The 13,681-nt window shown below is 37.2% G+C and overlaps 1 long non-coding RNA gene across 1 annotated transcript in view; it reads left to right on the top strand.

Annotated features, from left to right (window-relative positions):
* LOC309876863 overlaps positions 1-6,124 on the top strand; it is a 115,632-nt gene extending 109,508 nt beyond the window's left edge. The window contains exon 3 of the long non-coding RNA XR_014317265.1: positions 5,849-6,124. This is a non-coding gene — a long non-coding RNA (uncharacterized lncRNA). The remainder of the gene's footprint in view (positions 1-5,848) is intronic.
* The last annotated feature ends 7,557 nt before the right edge of the window (positions 6,125-13,681 follow it).

Raw genomic sequence — 13,681 nt, 5'->3', positions numbered from 1 at the left:
TCTATGTCACTGACAAAAATGTTAAACTGTGCTGATCCCAATACTGACCCCTGAGGAACGCCACCTGGATATTGAGCCATTGACTGCAAACCATTTGAGTGTGAACATCCAGCCAATTCCTTATCCACTGAGTGGTCCATCTGTCAAATCCAATGTCTCTCCAATTTAGAGACAAGGATATCATGAGGGAATATTAGCTGCTTCAGGAATATTATGACTTTAAAAATCCCCATCCCTAAAATGTTAGTGCAAAAAAGAAAACATATAGGTGTAATGTTTTCTGTCAGAATCATGTTTTTATTAGTGGAGCCTGTAACACTGTAGGAGGTGGCTTGATTAGATGAGCAAACAAAGCTGGAGCAAATGCTCCATTTTGAAATGAAAAATGGAGTATGAGATGCCTGCATGTGGAAAACTAAAAATGTATCACATCAGCTGGCTTAGGAAGCTCTCAGTCAAAATGCAAGTGGGAAGCTAACCACTGCAGCTGTTGTCTTGGCTATGAAAGTAAAATCAATAAGACATCAGGGAGTTTAGGAGCATCAGGTAGGAGCCAAGATCAATGAGCATGAGAGGCAGAACTTGGAGCCCTGGCATGAATCAGGGTTTTTAATGATACCAGGCTCCCCTCTCCACCAGGGGAAAAGAAGTCTTCAGGAGGGATTGAGATCCTAGGACTTCATCACCATTGGAAAAAAAATAATCAGAAGTCTAGAAAGCTGTACTTGACAACCACCAAAAGCCCTAAGATCCCCAAGGCAGCCCTAGCATGAGGCTCACAGATGCTCAGTGGTCAGTCAAGTGTCATCACAACACAACCCTGCGTGCACTTGCCAGAAGGCTGTGAATCCACAGCCTTATAAAACACCTTTAGATTTTGGTGTATTGGCATTTTCTCATGACAGTCTTTTTCACCTTATAATGTTCAGGCAGATCTATGATCTCCATGGTGTACACTGCATACGTCAAACAGCATTTCACTGAATATCTGTTCTGCATTGCACAAGTAAATGTGGGTAGAAGTTCACCCCAAAATGATGTAGCCAATTCCAAGGGGAAGAAAGTTATAATGGGAAACTTGTAAGAGGGCACAAACCTGGCTATAATAGTTTCAGACACATCCAGGATTTATGACCAGGGGGTTAAAGCTGTCCTAAACTCGCTGGCTGCAGTCTATCCTATCCATTTTCTAAGATACTTACAACTTCCCCATTCACTCACACTCTGTGTGTTGCACTGCTTCACGCTTGTCACCAGAAACTCCTGTCCTTCAGGGTGCTTCTATCTGCAATCCTTGTTCTCTCCCTAATTTAGAGTAAGTGAATTGATAGAAATAATAATTTAGCTCTGTAAAAGTGGTCTGGAAAGCCCCATACTTCCTTCTTTCCTGCAAGTCAATCATCACAGTGATCATGTGGGTTCACTGGGGATGTTATACAATGCATGAGTCACTGGCGGGAATTTTCTATCAGATGTATAGGACCAATGCAAACCAGGGGCTTTTCTGTTTCCCTTGCATACTAATTTGCAAAATATTAAAAATCCATTTCTTTTTACAGGAATTACAACATTAAACTTATTTATTTTGATCTGAAGGTAAAATGAGAAGCATATTGAGGTATCTGTTAGGTATGTAGCAACTGAAGAGATGGGAAGTAGCCTTGCTAAAAGTTAATTTCTGAAACAGTGCTCCTTCCAAAGAGGAACTGATTCTTATTTTCTAAGTATAATAATAACAGCAACTACAAATCTGAACATAGAGAGAAAGACCTGAAGAGTTTTTTTTTGTTTGTTTGTTTTTTTGTAATTGGTTTTGTACTAAAAATTTGTCAAGACAATTTACTAGAAAGGAAGCATGCAAGACTGAATTTCTCCAGTTGTACCAAAAAACATTCTGGAATAGAGAGACCCAGAAACTTTGAGGTGTCTAAGATAAGACTGAGAGAACAGAGCAGAGGTGTTGTGTTTCATTACTATTCCAGTGGTAAAACATTTAAACTCTGTGTTTAATTCTCATTTACAAACCTGGAGTAATGTTAGCACTTTGCTTTGTGAAAACCTCCAAGATTTAAACACTTCAAGGACTAGATTATTAGTATCATTAATAATTAAAAATAAAATAAAACAATAATAATAATAGTAATAATAAAGAATAAAAATAATAAGGAATATTGTATCAGTAGTTTTAAATTTAACTATACTTATTTTTAAATATTTTAATCTTCCCTCTAGTCATATGAGAAAGAATATGTCTTGGAAACATTTATTTTGAAATTTAATATTTCTGTGTCTTATGTTCTGTGTTGAATTTAAATTTGAATTTATTAATTTAAAAATAAATATTTAAATGTAAGTATCAAATTCTTGGAATAATTTTCATTTTAAATTACTAAATTACGTAGGCTTCTAACATTAAAACTCTTTAAGATTTTTTTTTTTTTGTAGGAAACAGATTTGGAAAAAAAAAATCCCAATGGCTATTGCTGAAATCCCGTCTTGTGTAATGACCAGCTATAAATTTATAAATTCAGATAGTTCTAGAGGCTCTTGTTCAGTTTGTTTACATAGTCATCATATATATGTATATATAGAGAAATCAACTTGCAATCATTTTATGTTCAAAGGTCCACACAACTACAAGCTGTCACAACCTTTCACCTCTGTGAAGCTGTTAAGTATTATAGCTGAATTTTATAATAAATCTATAGCTAAGGTTGCACATTTCTGCACATTTACGTTTCTTAGAGCTTTTCCAGTTATCTGGAAGAACGGTGAAATATTGGGGCTGAAATTCACTGGGTTTCTGGAGTAAATATGTGATGTAACAACTGCTCATGGTGCTCGAAGAACAAATTGTCTTCTCACAAAAATCTGTGTATAAATGAAGGCTGCTAAATTCCAAGGAAGGAAAATAGTTTGGGTGTTACTATTTGATAGATCTATATGGAAGACATTTAAAGGGACTATTTTGGCTAAGCATGAAACAATAGTAAGACATAAGTCTTCCTGGGAAGAATGTTGAAAAATGTCTTCTTGGGACTTTGATGACTTGGCAAAGCACTAGCTGATGACATGCAGGGAAGCATCTTGTATTAGCAGAGAATGGCAGGAAGATAAGCTAGTAAGTCTTTTAGACACTGCATTCTGGACTCTCCCTTTCCTCCCATACGAGTAGAAAGGAAATTAAAAAGAAAAAGGTGATACTGAAAATATGAGAACATATTCCTTTGTGACACTCCCATTACTTCCTAATATGATCTCAGCAGGAAGCTCTGCAGCAATAGCTTTTCTAGTTAGATTATTGATAAAAAGTGGAGGTGCTAAAAGAATAAGAAAGAAAAAAATTATTAAGTTTTAACAAAGAAATAAGTTTTGGTGGAAGTGTAGAGTAGACTGAGGTACTGCATTCTAGCTGCTTGTTTGTGTTTTTTTTTTTTTGGTTTGTTTTTTGTTTTTTTTTTTTAAATAAAACTTCATCTCATGCTGACATTAGATTTCTAACATAACTGTAGGACAATGAATAGATAGTAGTTAAATATAAAGAATAGAAGATATAAAATAAATTTAGACATAGCTGGGTACACATCTGAACTGAATTTCACTAGCAATCCTTGAAAATTTTCTAGTTCCTTCTTGTGGGATACTTGATCAGATGCAGCAGCCTATCTGTCAGGTGTCACCCTGGCAACAGAGGTCTTGAAATGGTTTGTCCTAATAGAAGTTACTTCTGAATATAATTACTATGAATAGAATTTTATCATTGAGATACTTCTATTTCATCACTTCATATTGTTTTCCAGTCTCTCTTACTTTCCTGTGGGGGTAATCTGATTCTCATTTAACCTCAAAAAATGAGGTGAAGACCAGGGCACTCAGCTGTGGACCTGACAACTCTCATTACGTGGTTAGTAGATAGATGTATTTAGCTTGTATCTACTCAGAGAGACAGTTGCATGGCTATATCCCCTGTTACAATGATGAGACTCCCACTGTGCATAGGGAATTGGATGAGGCTTTTTTTTTTTTTTTTTTTTTTTTTTTTCCATTTTTGAATAGCCTTGCAAACTTTCTCATGGTGAAATTCAATCAGATGGCAATTTTGTACCCTATCTCCTTCTCAGGCTATGAATAATCTTGGAAACAAAAATTCTAAAATGTAGACACAACTTTTGTTGATACACCACAATCCTATTCTTAGACCATAATTAAAGAGATCTCTGAGCTGGTGTTTATAACTTGATGAGACTTCAATAAAACAAATGTTGGAGGGATGAGTTTGGAGTGGGGTGAGAGAGCAGTCTGTGTGTTTTTCTGGCTATTAAATGATAACTGCAAATAAGTTCAAAGCAAGAGTCTTCCTGTATTCTGAAAGCACCACTTAGTACATTTTCAATGACCATATTTTCATATTACCTTATTTATACAGCATGGCAATTTTGTTTTCATGTTGATGGAAACTGATAGAAAATGGCAGAACAGGGAAATAATAATTTCCAATAGGCTGTTGCTGCTTTTCCTGGAATAGGAATACATGGTCTGGGAGAGAGACTGCATTTAAACCACACTAGTTCTGATAGGGAGCAAGCATGAGTCATACCATTTTGTTTAAAATAAATCATTGAGTATCTAAGTATCCCATTCTGTTTTGCAGATTGAACTAAACTGCTGAAGAAAAGATCTCTCTCTCTTTTTTTTTTTTTTTTTTTTTTTTTTCCTGCAGTCATAGTCCTTTTAAATGGATGTAATGGATGTAACCTCTCAACTGCCCACAGGCACTTCAGTGTACCAACACCTCCTTTCCTTACACAAACTCTTGCATATGTTTGAATGACTGTATGACTGGTTACGTCAGTAACCTTGGGCAGGAATATCTTTGCTGGGAAGGAAAATCCTTGGGAAAGAACAAATGCCAGCTAATTCCATGTGGCTGAGTTTGATATGGTTATGGAAAAAATAATAATCCTCACTTAAACAAAACAATCAAACACTTCTCATTTATACAAGAGTGACTCTTCTATAATCTCTACTAGTATCAGGGAGAAAAAAGTCTTTCCCAGAATATTCAGAAGAATCATCTGTCTTTAAAGATTAACAGCTCTAATTTGTGCTTGGTCTTTGGGGCTTTTTGTTTCTTTCTGGTACTGAGATGCTAAGCAGTCTAGTAAAATAATGAAATATCTTTATTGAATAGCTGCACTGTGGTTGGTCTCAGTATAACTTAGCAACTAATGAAGGCCTTTAAAGTTCAGTACAGCCCTCAGCCTGTTACCACAGGAAGAAATTTAAAACACTAGAAAGAGTATTCGCCTGAAAGCAGGACACTATTGTGTGAGCAACTGCTGTCTCTCACACACACTTAATTCCTCTGCTTTTTCTTTCTCTGTTTACCTATTCCCTCAGCCCAATATACTGGCCCAAGGGTAGCTGTCTGTCTAATAATTTATTCAGCAATCTTCTGAAAAAGAAGCTACCCATGAGTCATTTCACACTCCCCAGGCCCTCTATAAGGAAAACATGAAAGCTCAATCATGCATGCAAACTGTTTTCTTTCCATTAAAGTAATTGGTATATCTCTTGTGAGGATATATGTCACACAACTTGGCTTTATATTGCCAGGCAGTGCTTACTGTGAAGAGTGGTGTGCCCGTGCAGTCAGCCTCTGCAGCAGGTGCCACACAGACCTGCTGTGACTGTCATCCCATTGCGCTTGGAAGTGCACGGTTTCATGATAGATGAGAAATGTTTGCCCACTGCTTCAAGATAATCTTAGGCCTGTTGGCAGTCTTTTACCACCCAATCTCACAAGAATCCTTTTTTTTTTTTTTTTTTTTTTTTTTTTTTACTTCAGCCTTTATCTGGTTTTCAACAAAGCAAGCAAAGATCCCCCCCAGCCCCTGGTTTCTAAATCTTCCAATGCGTTGCCAGCAAAGCTCTTGGTGATTATAGAAAATAAAGCAAAGCTGCTGTGTACAGATAAAAAAGAAGACTCCGTGAGTATTCTACCTACCTGATTTCATGATGAAGCTAAATGAATAATAGTTTTCAGGTTAGAGCAAACATAATAATTCACATACTGCTGCAAGGTATATTTTCAGTAGCTTAAGTAGCACTTGTCTTCTTGATCTTGTTTTTATTTTATTTCGACAAGCACTTCCTGGAACACAAAACCCTGCTGGTGCAGGCAACTGTTCCATGTAATCCCTTTCACAGAGTGATCTAACTCAAAGTCAGGTGGGTTGCTTTTCCCTACTGTTCCTATTAGAAGGCTGTTCAGGAATTTCAGTCCTCTACTAGTTAGAAAGATGCTAATTTCAAGTCAAAAACTTACTTGTCACCATCCTTTGCAATTAGCTCTTATACCACATTGTCCTTTAACTTAAATGAATCTCCTCTCATGCAGTAATGCACTCTGGGATATACTAAATAATCTGATCTGTTCATAGCACTCATTTTCACAGGCTAAACAAGACTCTTGCATGACAAACTTTCAAATCCCCAGCTTTTCTGGTAATCCTTTCTTTTCCAGTCTGAATTCAGCTCTATCCAATATGTGAGACCAGAACAACACACAGCACCCCACAGGTGGGTTCACCGCTGCCCTGTACACCTCTGTTAACTATGATAACTGACCTGCTCCACCTAAAATTATTTTGCCTGATGCTTGTTACAGCTCCATTTGTCTTACTACAGCCAAAAGACAGTGATGGTATCTGCTGGTATCTGAGCAAGTGGTGATGTCTCTACATCAAAATCACAGCTTCTACTGCTAAATATCTTTCCATTTGCAGCAACTCATTTCTCCAAGACACACAGAATTTCTTATGTATCTACATTCTTCCTATGTTTCCAACACTGCTCAGCTTCATGTTGTCAGGGAAATTTTTTAGCTTGTCTCTAGTTTCTCTGACAACACAATGAAAAATTTTGCTTAAATCATAACTATTAAAAATAAGTATCTATCTGTTCTCTTTGGGATTTTATTTATTTATTTATTTTTAACATACACATTGTCTTTATTTAGCACATACCTAAATAGACTTGCATTCCCATATCTTTAACAGAAACACACTAACGAGAAGGACAGAGACCAAACTTTTTCTTCACACTTGGATATGGCTGGCATTAAAGAATGCATTAGATCAAAGTGTGTGTTTCTCCCATCTGGTTTTGGTGATCAGTTTTCTACTTTAATAACTTTTTTTTTTTTTTTATATTCCACTGACTGACATTTAGTTGCTGCAGTAGCAAGTCCCTGACAATTACATTATCCCACTGGGCTTGTTTAGCACTGCAGAAAGGAAAAGTGGTTTTCATAAGGTGGCATTGTTGTCTTCAGTTGTTGTCTCCCATAGTAAACACTGAAGATGATTTATAAAACTAGCAATGGGGGTAAAAGGAGAAAAAAAAAAAAAAAAAAAAAAAAAGGCAGATTCAGGGGCTAATCTGAAGGTAAAGGAACTTTCAGACAGATTTAGGCCATACAACTGCCCTCTTTAATATTCTGCAAATGGTGTTGAACCTTGTGGTTCCCCAGCTTGAGTAACATTTTCCTGAGAATTACCTCTGTTGTAGAATCCTGAGTAAATGTCAGGTTCTCCTTTTCTGTCTTCTTAGGGAATTCCCTTTCTTTTCCCATTTCTTTTTGGTGTAAAGTTTGAACTGAAAGAGTTATTTTTTTAATGTGCCCAAGAGATATGTTTAAGTAATGATGACTTTCGAAGCTGGGATTTTCCCTTTTTCACTCTCAATAAAACCATAGCATTTCCAGTGTTAAATGATGTAAGAGGTATGCCCCATTTGGGGAACTGATAGATCCCAACACTACCAAAATCCAAAGTACATGTCTCTGAAATGAAGGCTTGTTTCTTCTTCTCTTAAAAGTACCTGTCCATCTTTAGTAAAGGGTGGACCCTGCCAGGGAGAGTTCAATCATGGCATGAAGAGTGCACTGACTTAAGTCATATGACACTGGTGGGATTGGATTCACTGGAAGAAAGGACCTGAAACTTGTGTTCTTTCCCTGATTTTATTAATCTGAAGGAAGAAAAAGTGAAACACTGTGTTGCAGCAGGATCAAAGTTTATGACTACACATCCATTCTGAAGGAAGACTATTAAAAAAAAAAAAAGTCTTAAAATTCTGTCACAAAGCAAAGTTCAAAGCAAATTAGAACAATTACGAAATAGTTTGGTCTAATTCAGAGGAGAAATGTGTACATGGGCAAAATATGCATCCTAAAGGAATTACAGAGAAAGTGGCATCATAGCTGTAATTCAGCCCTCTAACAGGATTTTGGAAACCAAACACACCAGGCTAAGAATCTTTGTTGCTGCTAAAGAAGTGTAGCAGGTTTCTACCCTTCCCCATCCCTTCATCTGGAGGAGATGTGTCTAACATCACATGAGGCCAGAACATGGTGAATGGGGTGCCAGATACATGACAGTGTAGCCGTAGCTCATCGTCACTAATTGTGACCTGTTTTGTCCCAAATATCCCAACAGAAGAAGGCAGGGCATACAGGGAAAACAAGAACAGATTGTCTCCATCATCTATGCTCATGTACGAACACCATAGGCTGTGTTTCCAACATAGGATTCATGTTTTCCTGCCCCCTCTGCAGAAAGGGGTTTGGGGAGCATAAAAGGAGACCAGGTGCACCTAGTCCTGTGGATCCTTGTGGTAACTGAAAACACGGACAAAGAGATTTATTTCTGTAAGTGAGTCAGGATGTAGAACTTTTATCCACATAAGTTTTGTATAACTACCGCAGAAAATTAATCACAATGCAGGCATAGGGTTGAGAATACATACCTTTATCAGTGCCTGATATAGGGTTTTTTGTCATTACTGTGTGTACTTATGGGATTTTTATAATCCCTACCATGGTAATGACTGCAGACCTAAATGTGTTCTGTACTGGCCAATGTACCTGTATACCACAGCTTCCTTTCAACAGCCCATCATGCTTATTGGAGAGTTTCATTGCCTAAGGGGATGTGGTATTCTTTAATAAAATATGTGAGCTGAAGTTTGGGTGCTTCTTGTAACTATCCTGCAGAGACAGCTTGGCTTTTAATTTCACCAGATGCCCAGTACACAGGCTGAGGGGAAAGACAAGACAGGTGAAAGGTACTGAGTCCGGACTTATGCAGAAGGTAGCTGCTATTTTTTTTCCACTAACATTGGAAGAATCCCCCATCTGACCCGAACTGAAAGAGATACTGTATTTGCTGCCACCAACAGCTTTGCTGTGATGGCAATGATCAAAGGCTCTCAATGTTGCCATTATCAACTGACTGAAAGAAGTAATGTTTGCAGCAGCACTGGCACATGGTCTCTCTATCTTAACTAAGATCAACTTTAAATCACTCAATGAAAAGAACGTACAAACTGTCACGGGCACCACAGTACAGAGTGACTTCACGCAGCTTGCTAAGGGGTTCTAGCTGCATTTTAACAGAAGGTCTTAACAGGATGCAGGATGTGGCTTCTTTCTTTGACAAGCATATCTCGAAAAAAAATAACCTTTGATTACCCCTAGTCTGTGCACATGTGCATATTTATACACAAACAAGCACCAGTAGAGGAAACCGCACTGTTCTCAGTTTTGCAGATCAGCTGTTTGACTTCATTGTGTACCTATCTACCCAGTAATCTGAGATCACATAGCAACATAAGTGTTACTGGGCCAAAAATAGTCCTGCCTTCAGCAAACTTTTCTCATACTTACCTCTGAGCAAAAGCATGTGTAGAAAATGGTGTCTGTCAGATAACAACAGCTAATTATCAGAAAATGGGGGAATGCATGATTAGCTTTCATTAGAGTTATATGCAGTTAACAAGTCAATTGCTCATATGCATACAGACTTTATACAGTGTATGTTCTCCATTATATGTTATTCAAATATTTCAGTAGTGCTTAAGGTGGTTAACAGAGTTATTTATGATAGGAGCTACCTTACAGTGAAAAACAATTCAACTTCTATTTTCCATCATCACATTCTTTTCTGGGTTTTGTCCCTTCAGAATTTCAAGAAAATGAAACCATAATAAAAAAATCAGTTTGTGAGATTATGTTGAGAGCAGCATGTTTCTGGCCTGTAATCTGTATGAAGTTGTTTTGCATAGAATGCATAATGTGGTTTTGCAGTGCTTGTATGTATATGTATGGAATACATATATACACACACGTATGAGTGTGTGCCGTCTGGGGGACTTATAAAACAAACAGCAAAGCTTCCACTGAACTCAGTGGATTCTGAAGTCCTGACTACCAGGACTACTGCAGCACCAGTTACTATTGTCTCCAAGTGTAAAATGCAGAGAAAGTACCCATGGTATGTATATGTGTGATGCTGTAATTTTAATTTGTCTCAAAGATAATGCAAATTAGCATATACTAAAAGTTGAAATACAGTTGATAGTCAGATCTAAACTTGTAACTTATAATTTTACACTATAAGTGATCTTTTATATGTCATCACTTATGTACAAGTGATATAAAATATATCAGCTGAAACATTCTCCTATTAGTTCCCTGAAAAAGAACATATATCCCTGAAATTAATTTCTTCTTAATAAATACCCAGAGACCATTTTTTGCAGGACTTCAGTGAAATTCACCATTCAAATAAGGAAATACCCTAGCACAAGAAAACTTTTGAAAGGGATAGGAAAAGATTGCAGATTTTTCAAAATGTGGATATACATATGGAAATATTGGGAAAAGACTTGATAGCTCAGTATAAGAGTGCAAAAGTCCCATGAGTAGTACCCTTTATGATTACCAGAGTCAAGGCAGAAGAATCTTTATTTACTCACATTTACTCATTCTGCCTGTAATACATGGGAAGAAATCAATGCACTCTACAAAGATATATGGAAGTGAGCAACCTGAATCTCAGTTCAAACAAAATTTTCCATGTTAAGCAGATGACACAACTGGGACACAGCCTGGAATTAGTAAATAAAAGTGGAAGAATGTGAAGATTCAAACAGTTCATTTACTTCTGAAAAACAAACCATGCTTGCAAAAAACTAAGATGCTCCCTTCCCTTCCCTTCCCTTCCCTTCCCTTCCCTTCCCTTCCCTTCCCTTCCCTTCCCTTCCCTTCCCTTCCCTTCCCTTCCCTTCCCTTCCCTTCCCTTCCCTTCCCTTCCCTTCCCTTCCCTTCCCTTCCCTTCCCTTCCCTTCCCTTCCCTTCCCTTCCCTTCCCTTCCCTTCCCTTCCCTTCCCTTCCCTTCCCTTCCCTTCCCTTCCCTTCCCTTCCCTTCCCTTCCCTTCCCTTCCCTTCCCTTCCCTTCCCTTCCCTTCCCTTCCCTTCCCATCATCTGCCTGGTGCCTCAATCTGGTCTTTTCTACAAGTCTGTCTGTTAGCCAATGGTAAACACCTGGAGAGTTTTTGAATTTGGCACCATTATTTATGTATCATCTACCAGTTCCTATTTTCTTCCTTCTGCACACCTACCTTCAAGCAGATTTTTTTTTGTTGTTTATTATTTTTTTTTCTGACTTCAGAGAATTCTGTAGTTAGGAGGCAAGCTATCAGTCTTAGAACTCCAAAAAAATGTTTCCCATACAGGGGTTAGCACACTGATATTCTGAGTATTCTATGTCTAGAACTGAAGAATGGAAATTGTAAGTTCTATTGCAATGCTGTGGTTATTAAACAGAAATTTAACTTTCAGTTTATTGAACTCCCAAACATGTATTTACCAGGTTTGTATACTTAATGGACATGGTTCCATCCTGATATTTCTTGGCTCCTGGTTTTCTGTTCAATAACTACATTTTCAGTTTGAATTGCACGTTGAATGCTATTCCAGGTTATGGGTTTTTATTTGTGTTGGTATTGCAACTTTTTAAAATCCCCCCCCCTTTTTTTTTTCATAGCACATTAAATGAATATATCTATCATCCTCATATATTCACAAATATTTGAAAGCAAAATCACAATTCTGGTATTAATATAATTAGTTAATCAGATTTGTTATAGCTGGCAGTTCTGAAAAATGAGAAATTACAGATTGTTTTACTCTTCGTGCTTAATTGTATAGAAAAACAATGTTTTGGAGTCTATTTTGGAGCTCTGCATCCTACCTTACTAATTTGTCTATTCTTGGTATGCTAAAGTAAAACTTCAGAAAAGAAAATCTGCAAACTGTGCAGAAGGATATTCTATCTGAGGAACTGAAGCCATGAGGCTGAATAGATATGTGCAAGACCTATACTGCCGGGGGACTGATTCAGATAACTGGCAAATTGATATGAAGATGTTCATTTGTAGTTCATGAGGAACACAGCAGCTAAAAAACTGTGTCTGGTGAAGCATGTGTGCAACGCTGTATTACTGCATAATATCTTGGCCTACCTTTGGTCAACCTCAGAGAAACCATATAGCACAAAGGAAAGTGTGTGTCAGTGAAAAAAATACTTTTTACCTGAATTTCAGAAATCCCTCTGTACAGAGCTGTCAATGTAAAGACCCTCTTGGTGTAAATAAGTGTTATTGTCATGGATTGAAACCTAGGAAGAAGAAACACTTTTCTCATGGGTCGTTTGTTAGAAAGGTGAGGAAAGGAGACCATAGAGTCCCAGAGAAAGAGGGCTGATGAGTTCTTAATTTAAAAAGTGAAAATTGAAAGTAACATAGTTGTGAACTGGCAAATCTCTCCTTTTATTTCTGTAAACAGGGTGATGGAGAAGCCAGTTGCTTAAAAATTTGATGTCTGTAACCATTTAATCAAATTACATGTCACTTTCCTCTTGATGTTGGCAAAAAATACCTCAAGTGTCTTACAGTTCTTCGTGAATAAAATTGCTTTCTCCCACTCTCTTCTAAAAATGATTTCTCATTGTTTTTCATTGTGGAATTTGAAGTGCAGTTATTTTCTGAGGCGTATCTCCTGAATGTAGGTCAGCCATTCAGCAAACAGAAGTCAATACCATGTGGCTAAGAAACAATCATATGACTCCATTTAGCAGTAAGTGGTGGCTCTTTTTGGACAACGAATTTGATTTACTATTACAAATAGGGAACATTGTGATGAGTCCAGTGAGACTTACTAGCTATGTGTACAGTCATTCATCCAGCATTAGTATTTGCAGCTGCACATACTGTACTTGATGGGTTCCTCTTTTCACATAATGCTGGTCTCTTGACACTCAGAATCACAAATTTGGGGGAAATTATGCTTTCTGACATACTACAAACTTGAAAAGTTCATTTATCTTCCAGAACATTCTCAGCTATTTAAGCCAAACTTTCTTCGTGATTACTTTATATTCAGTAACACTGTTCATACCTTGGCATCCTACCAGATACACTTTGGGGCTTTTATAGTGGTATGAGAATGTTTCCAAAATAATTTTCTGGTTTCCAAAGAAAATATGGATTTCTCTCCTAGTCTTTGTATTCATTCATTAAAACTCAGCCAGTAAAAACAAATATTTAACATAAAGTTGTAGAGCTTAACATTTGGCTGCAGTGCTGAGAATATTAATACAGTCTTTACATGTATATTACAAATCATGGATATTGATCCTAAAGAGACATTCACCCAGTTTTAGCTTTATGGTTATGACTAGTCCCACATAGGGAAGGAAACTATTCACAGACTTATGCACATGTCTTGTAAGAAGAGGTCTTTTCTTTAAGGGAATAATATGGAAGTTATTGCAT

This window comes from Aythya marila, assembly GCF_965140915.1.
Source record: "Aythya marila genome assembly, chromosome: 1".
Lineage (NCBI taxonomy): Eukaryota > Metazoa > Chordata > Aves > Anseriformes > Anatidae > Aythya > Aythya marila.
Note: the sequence above shows the minus strand (reverse complement) of the source record. Positions and strands in the feature narration are given on the sequence as shown.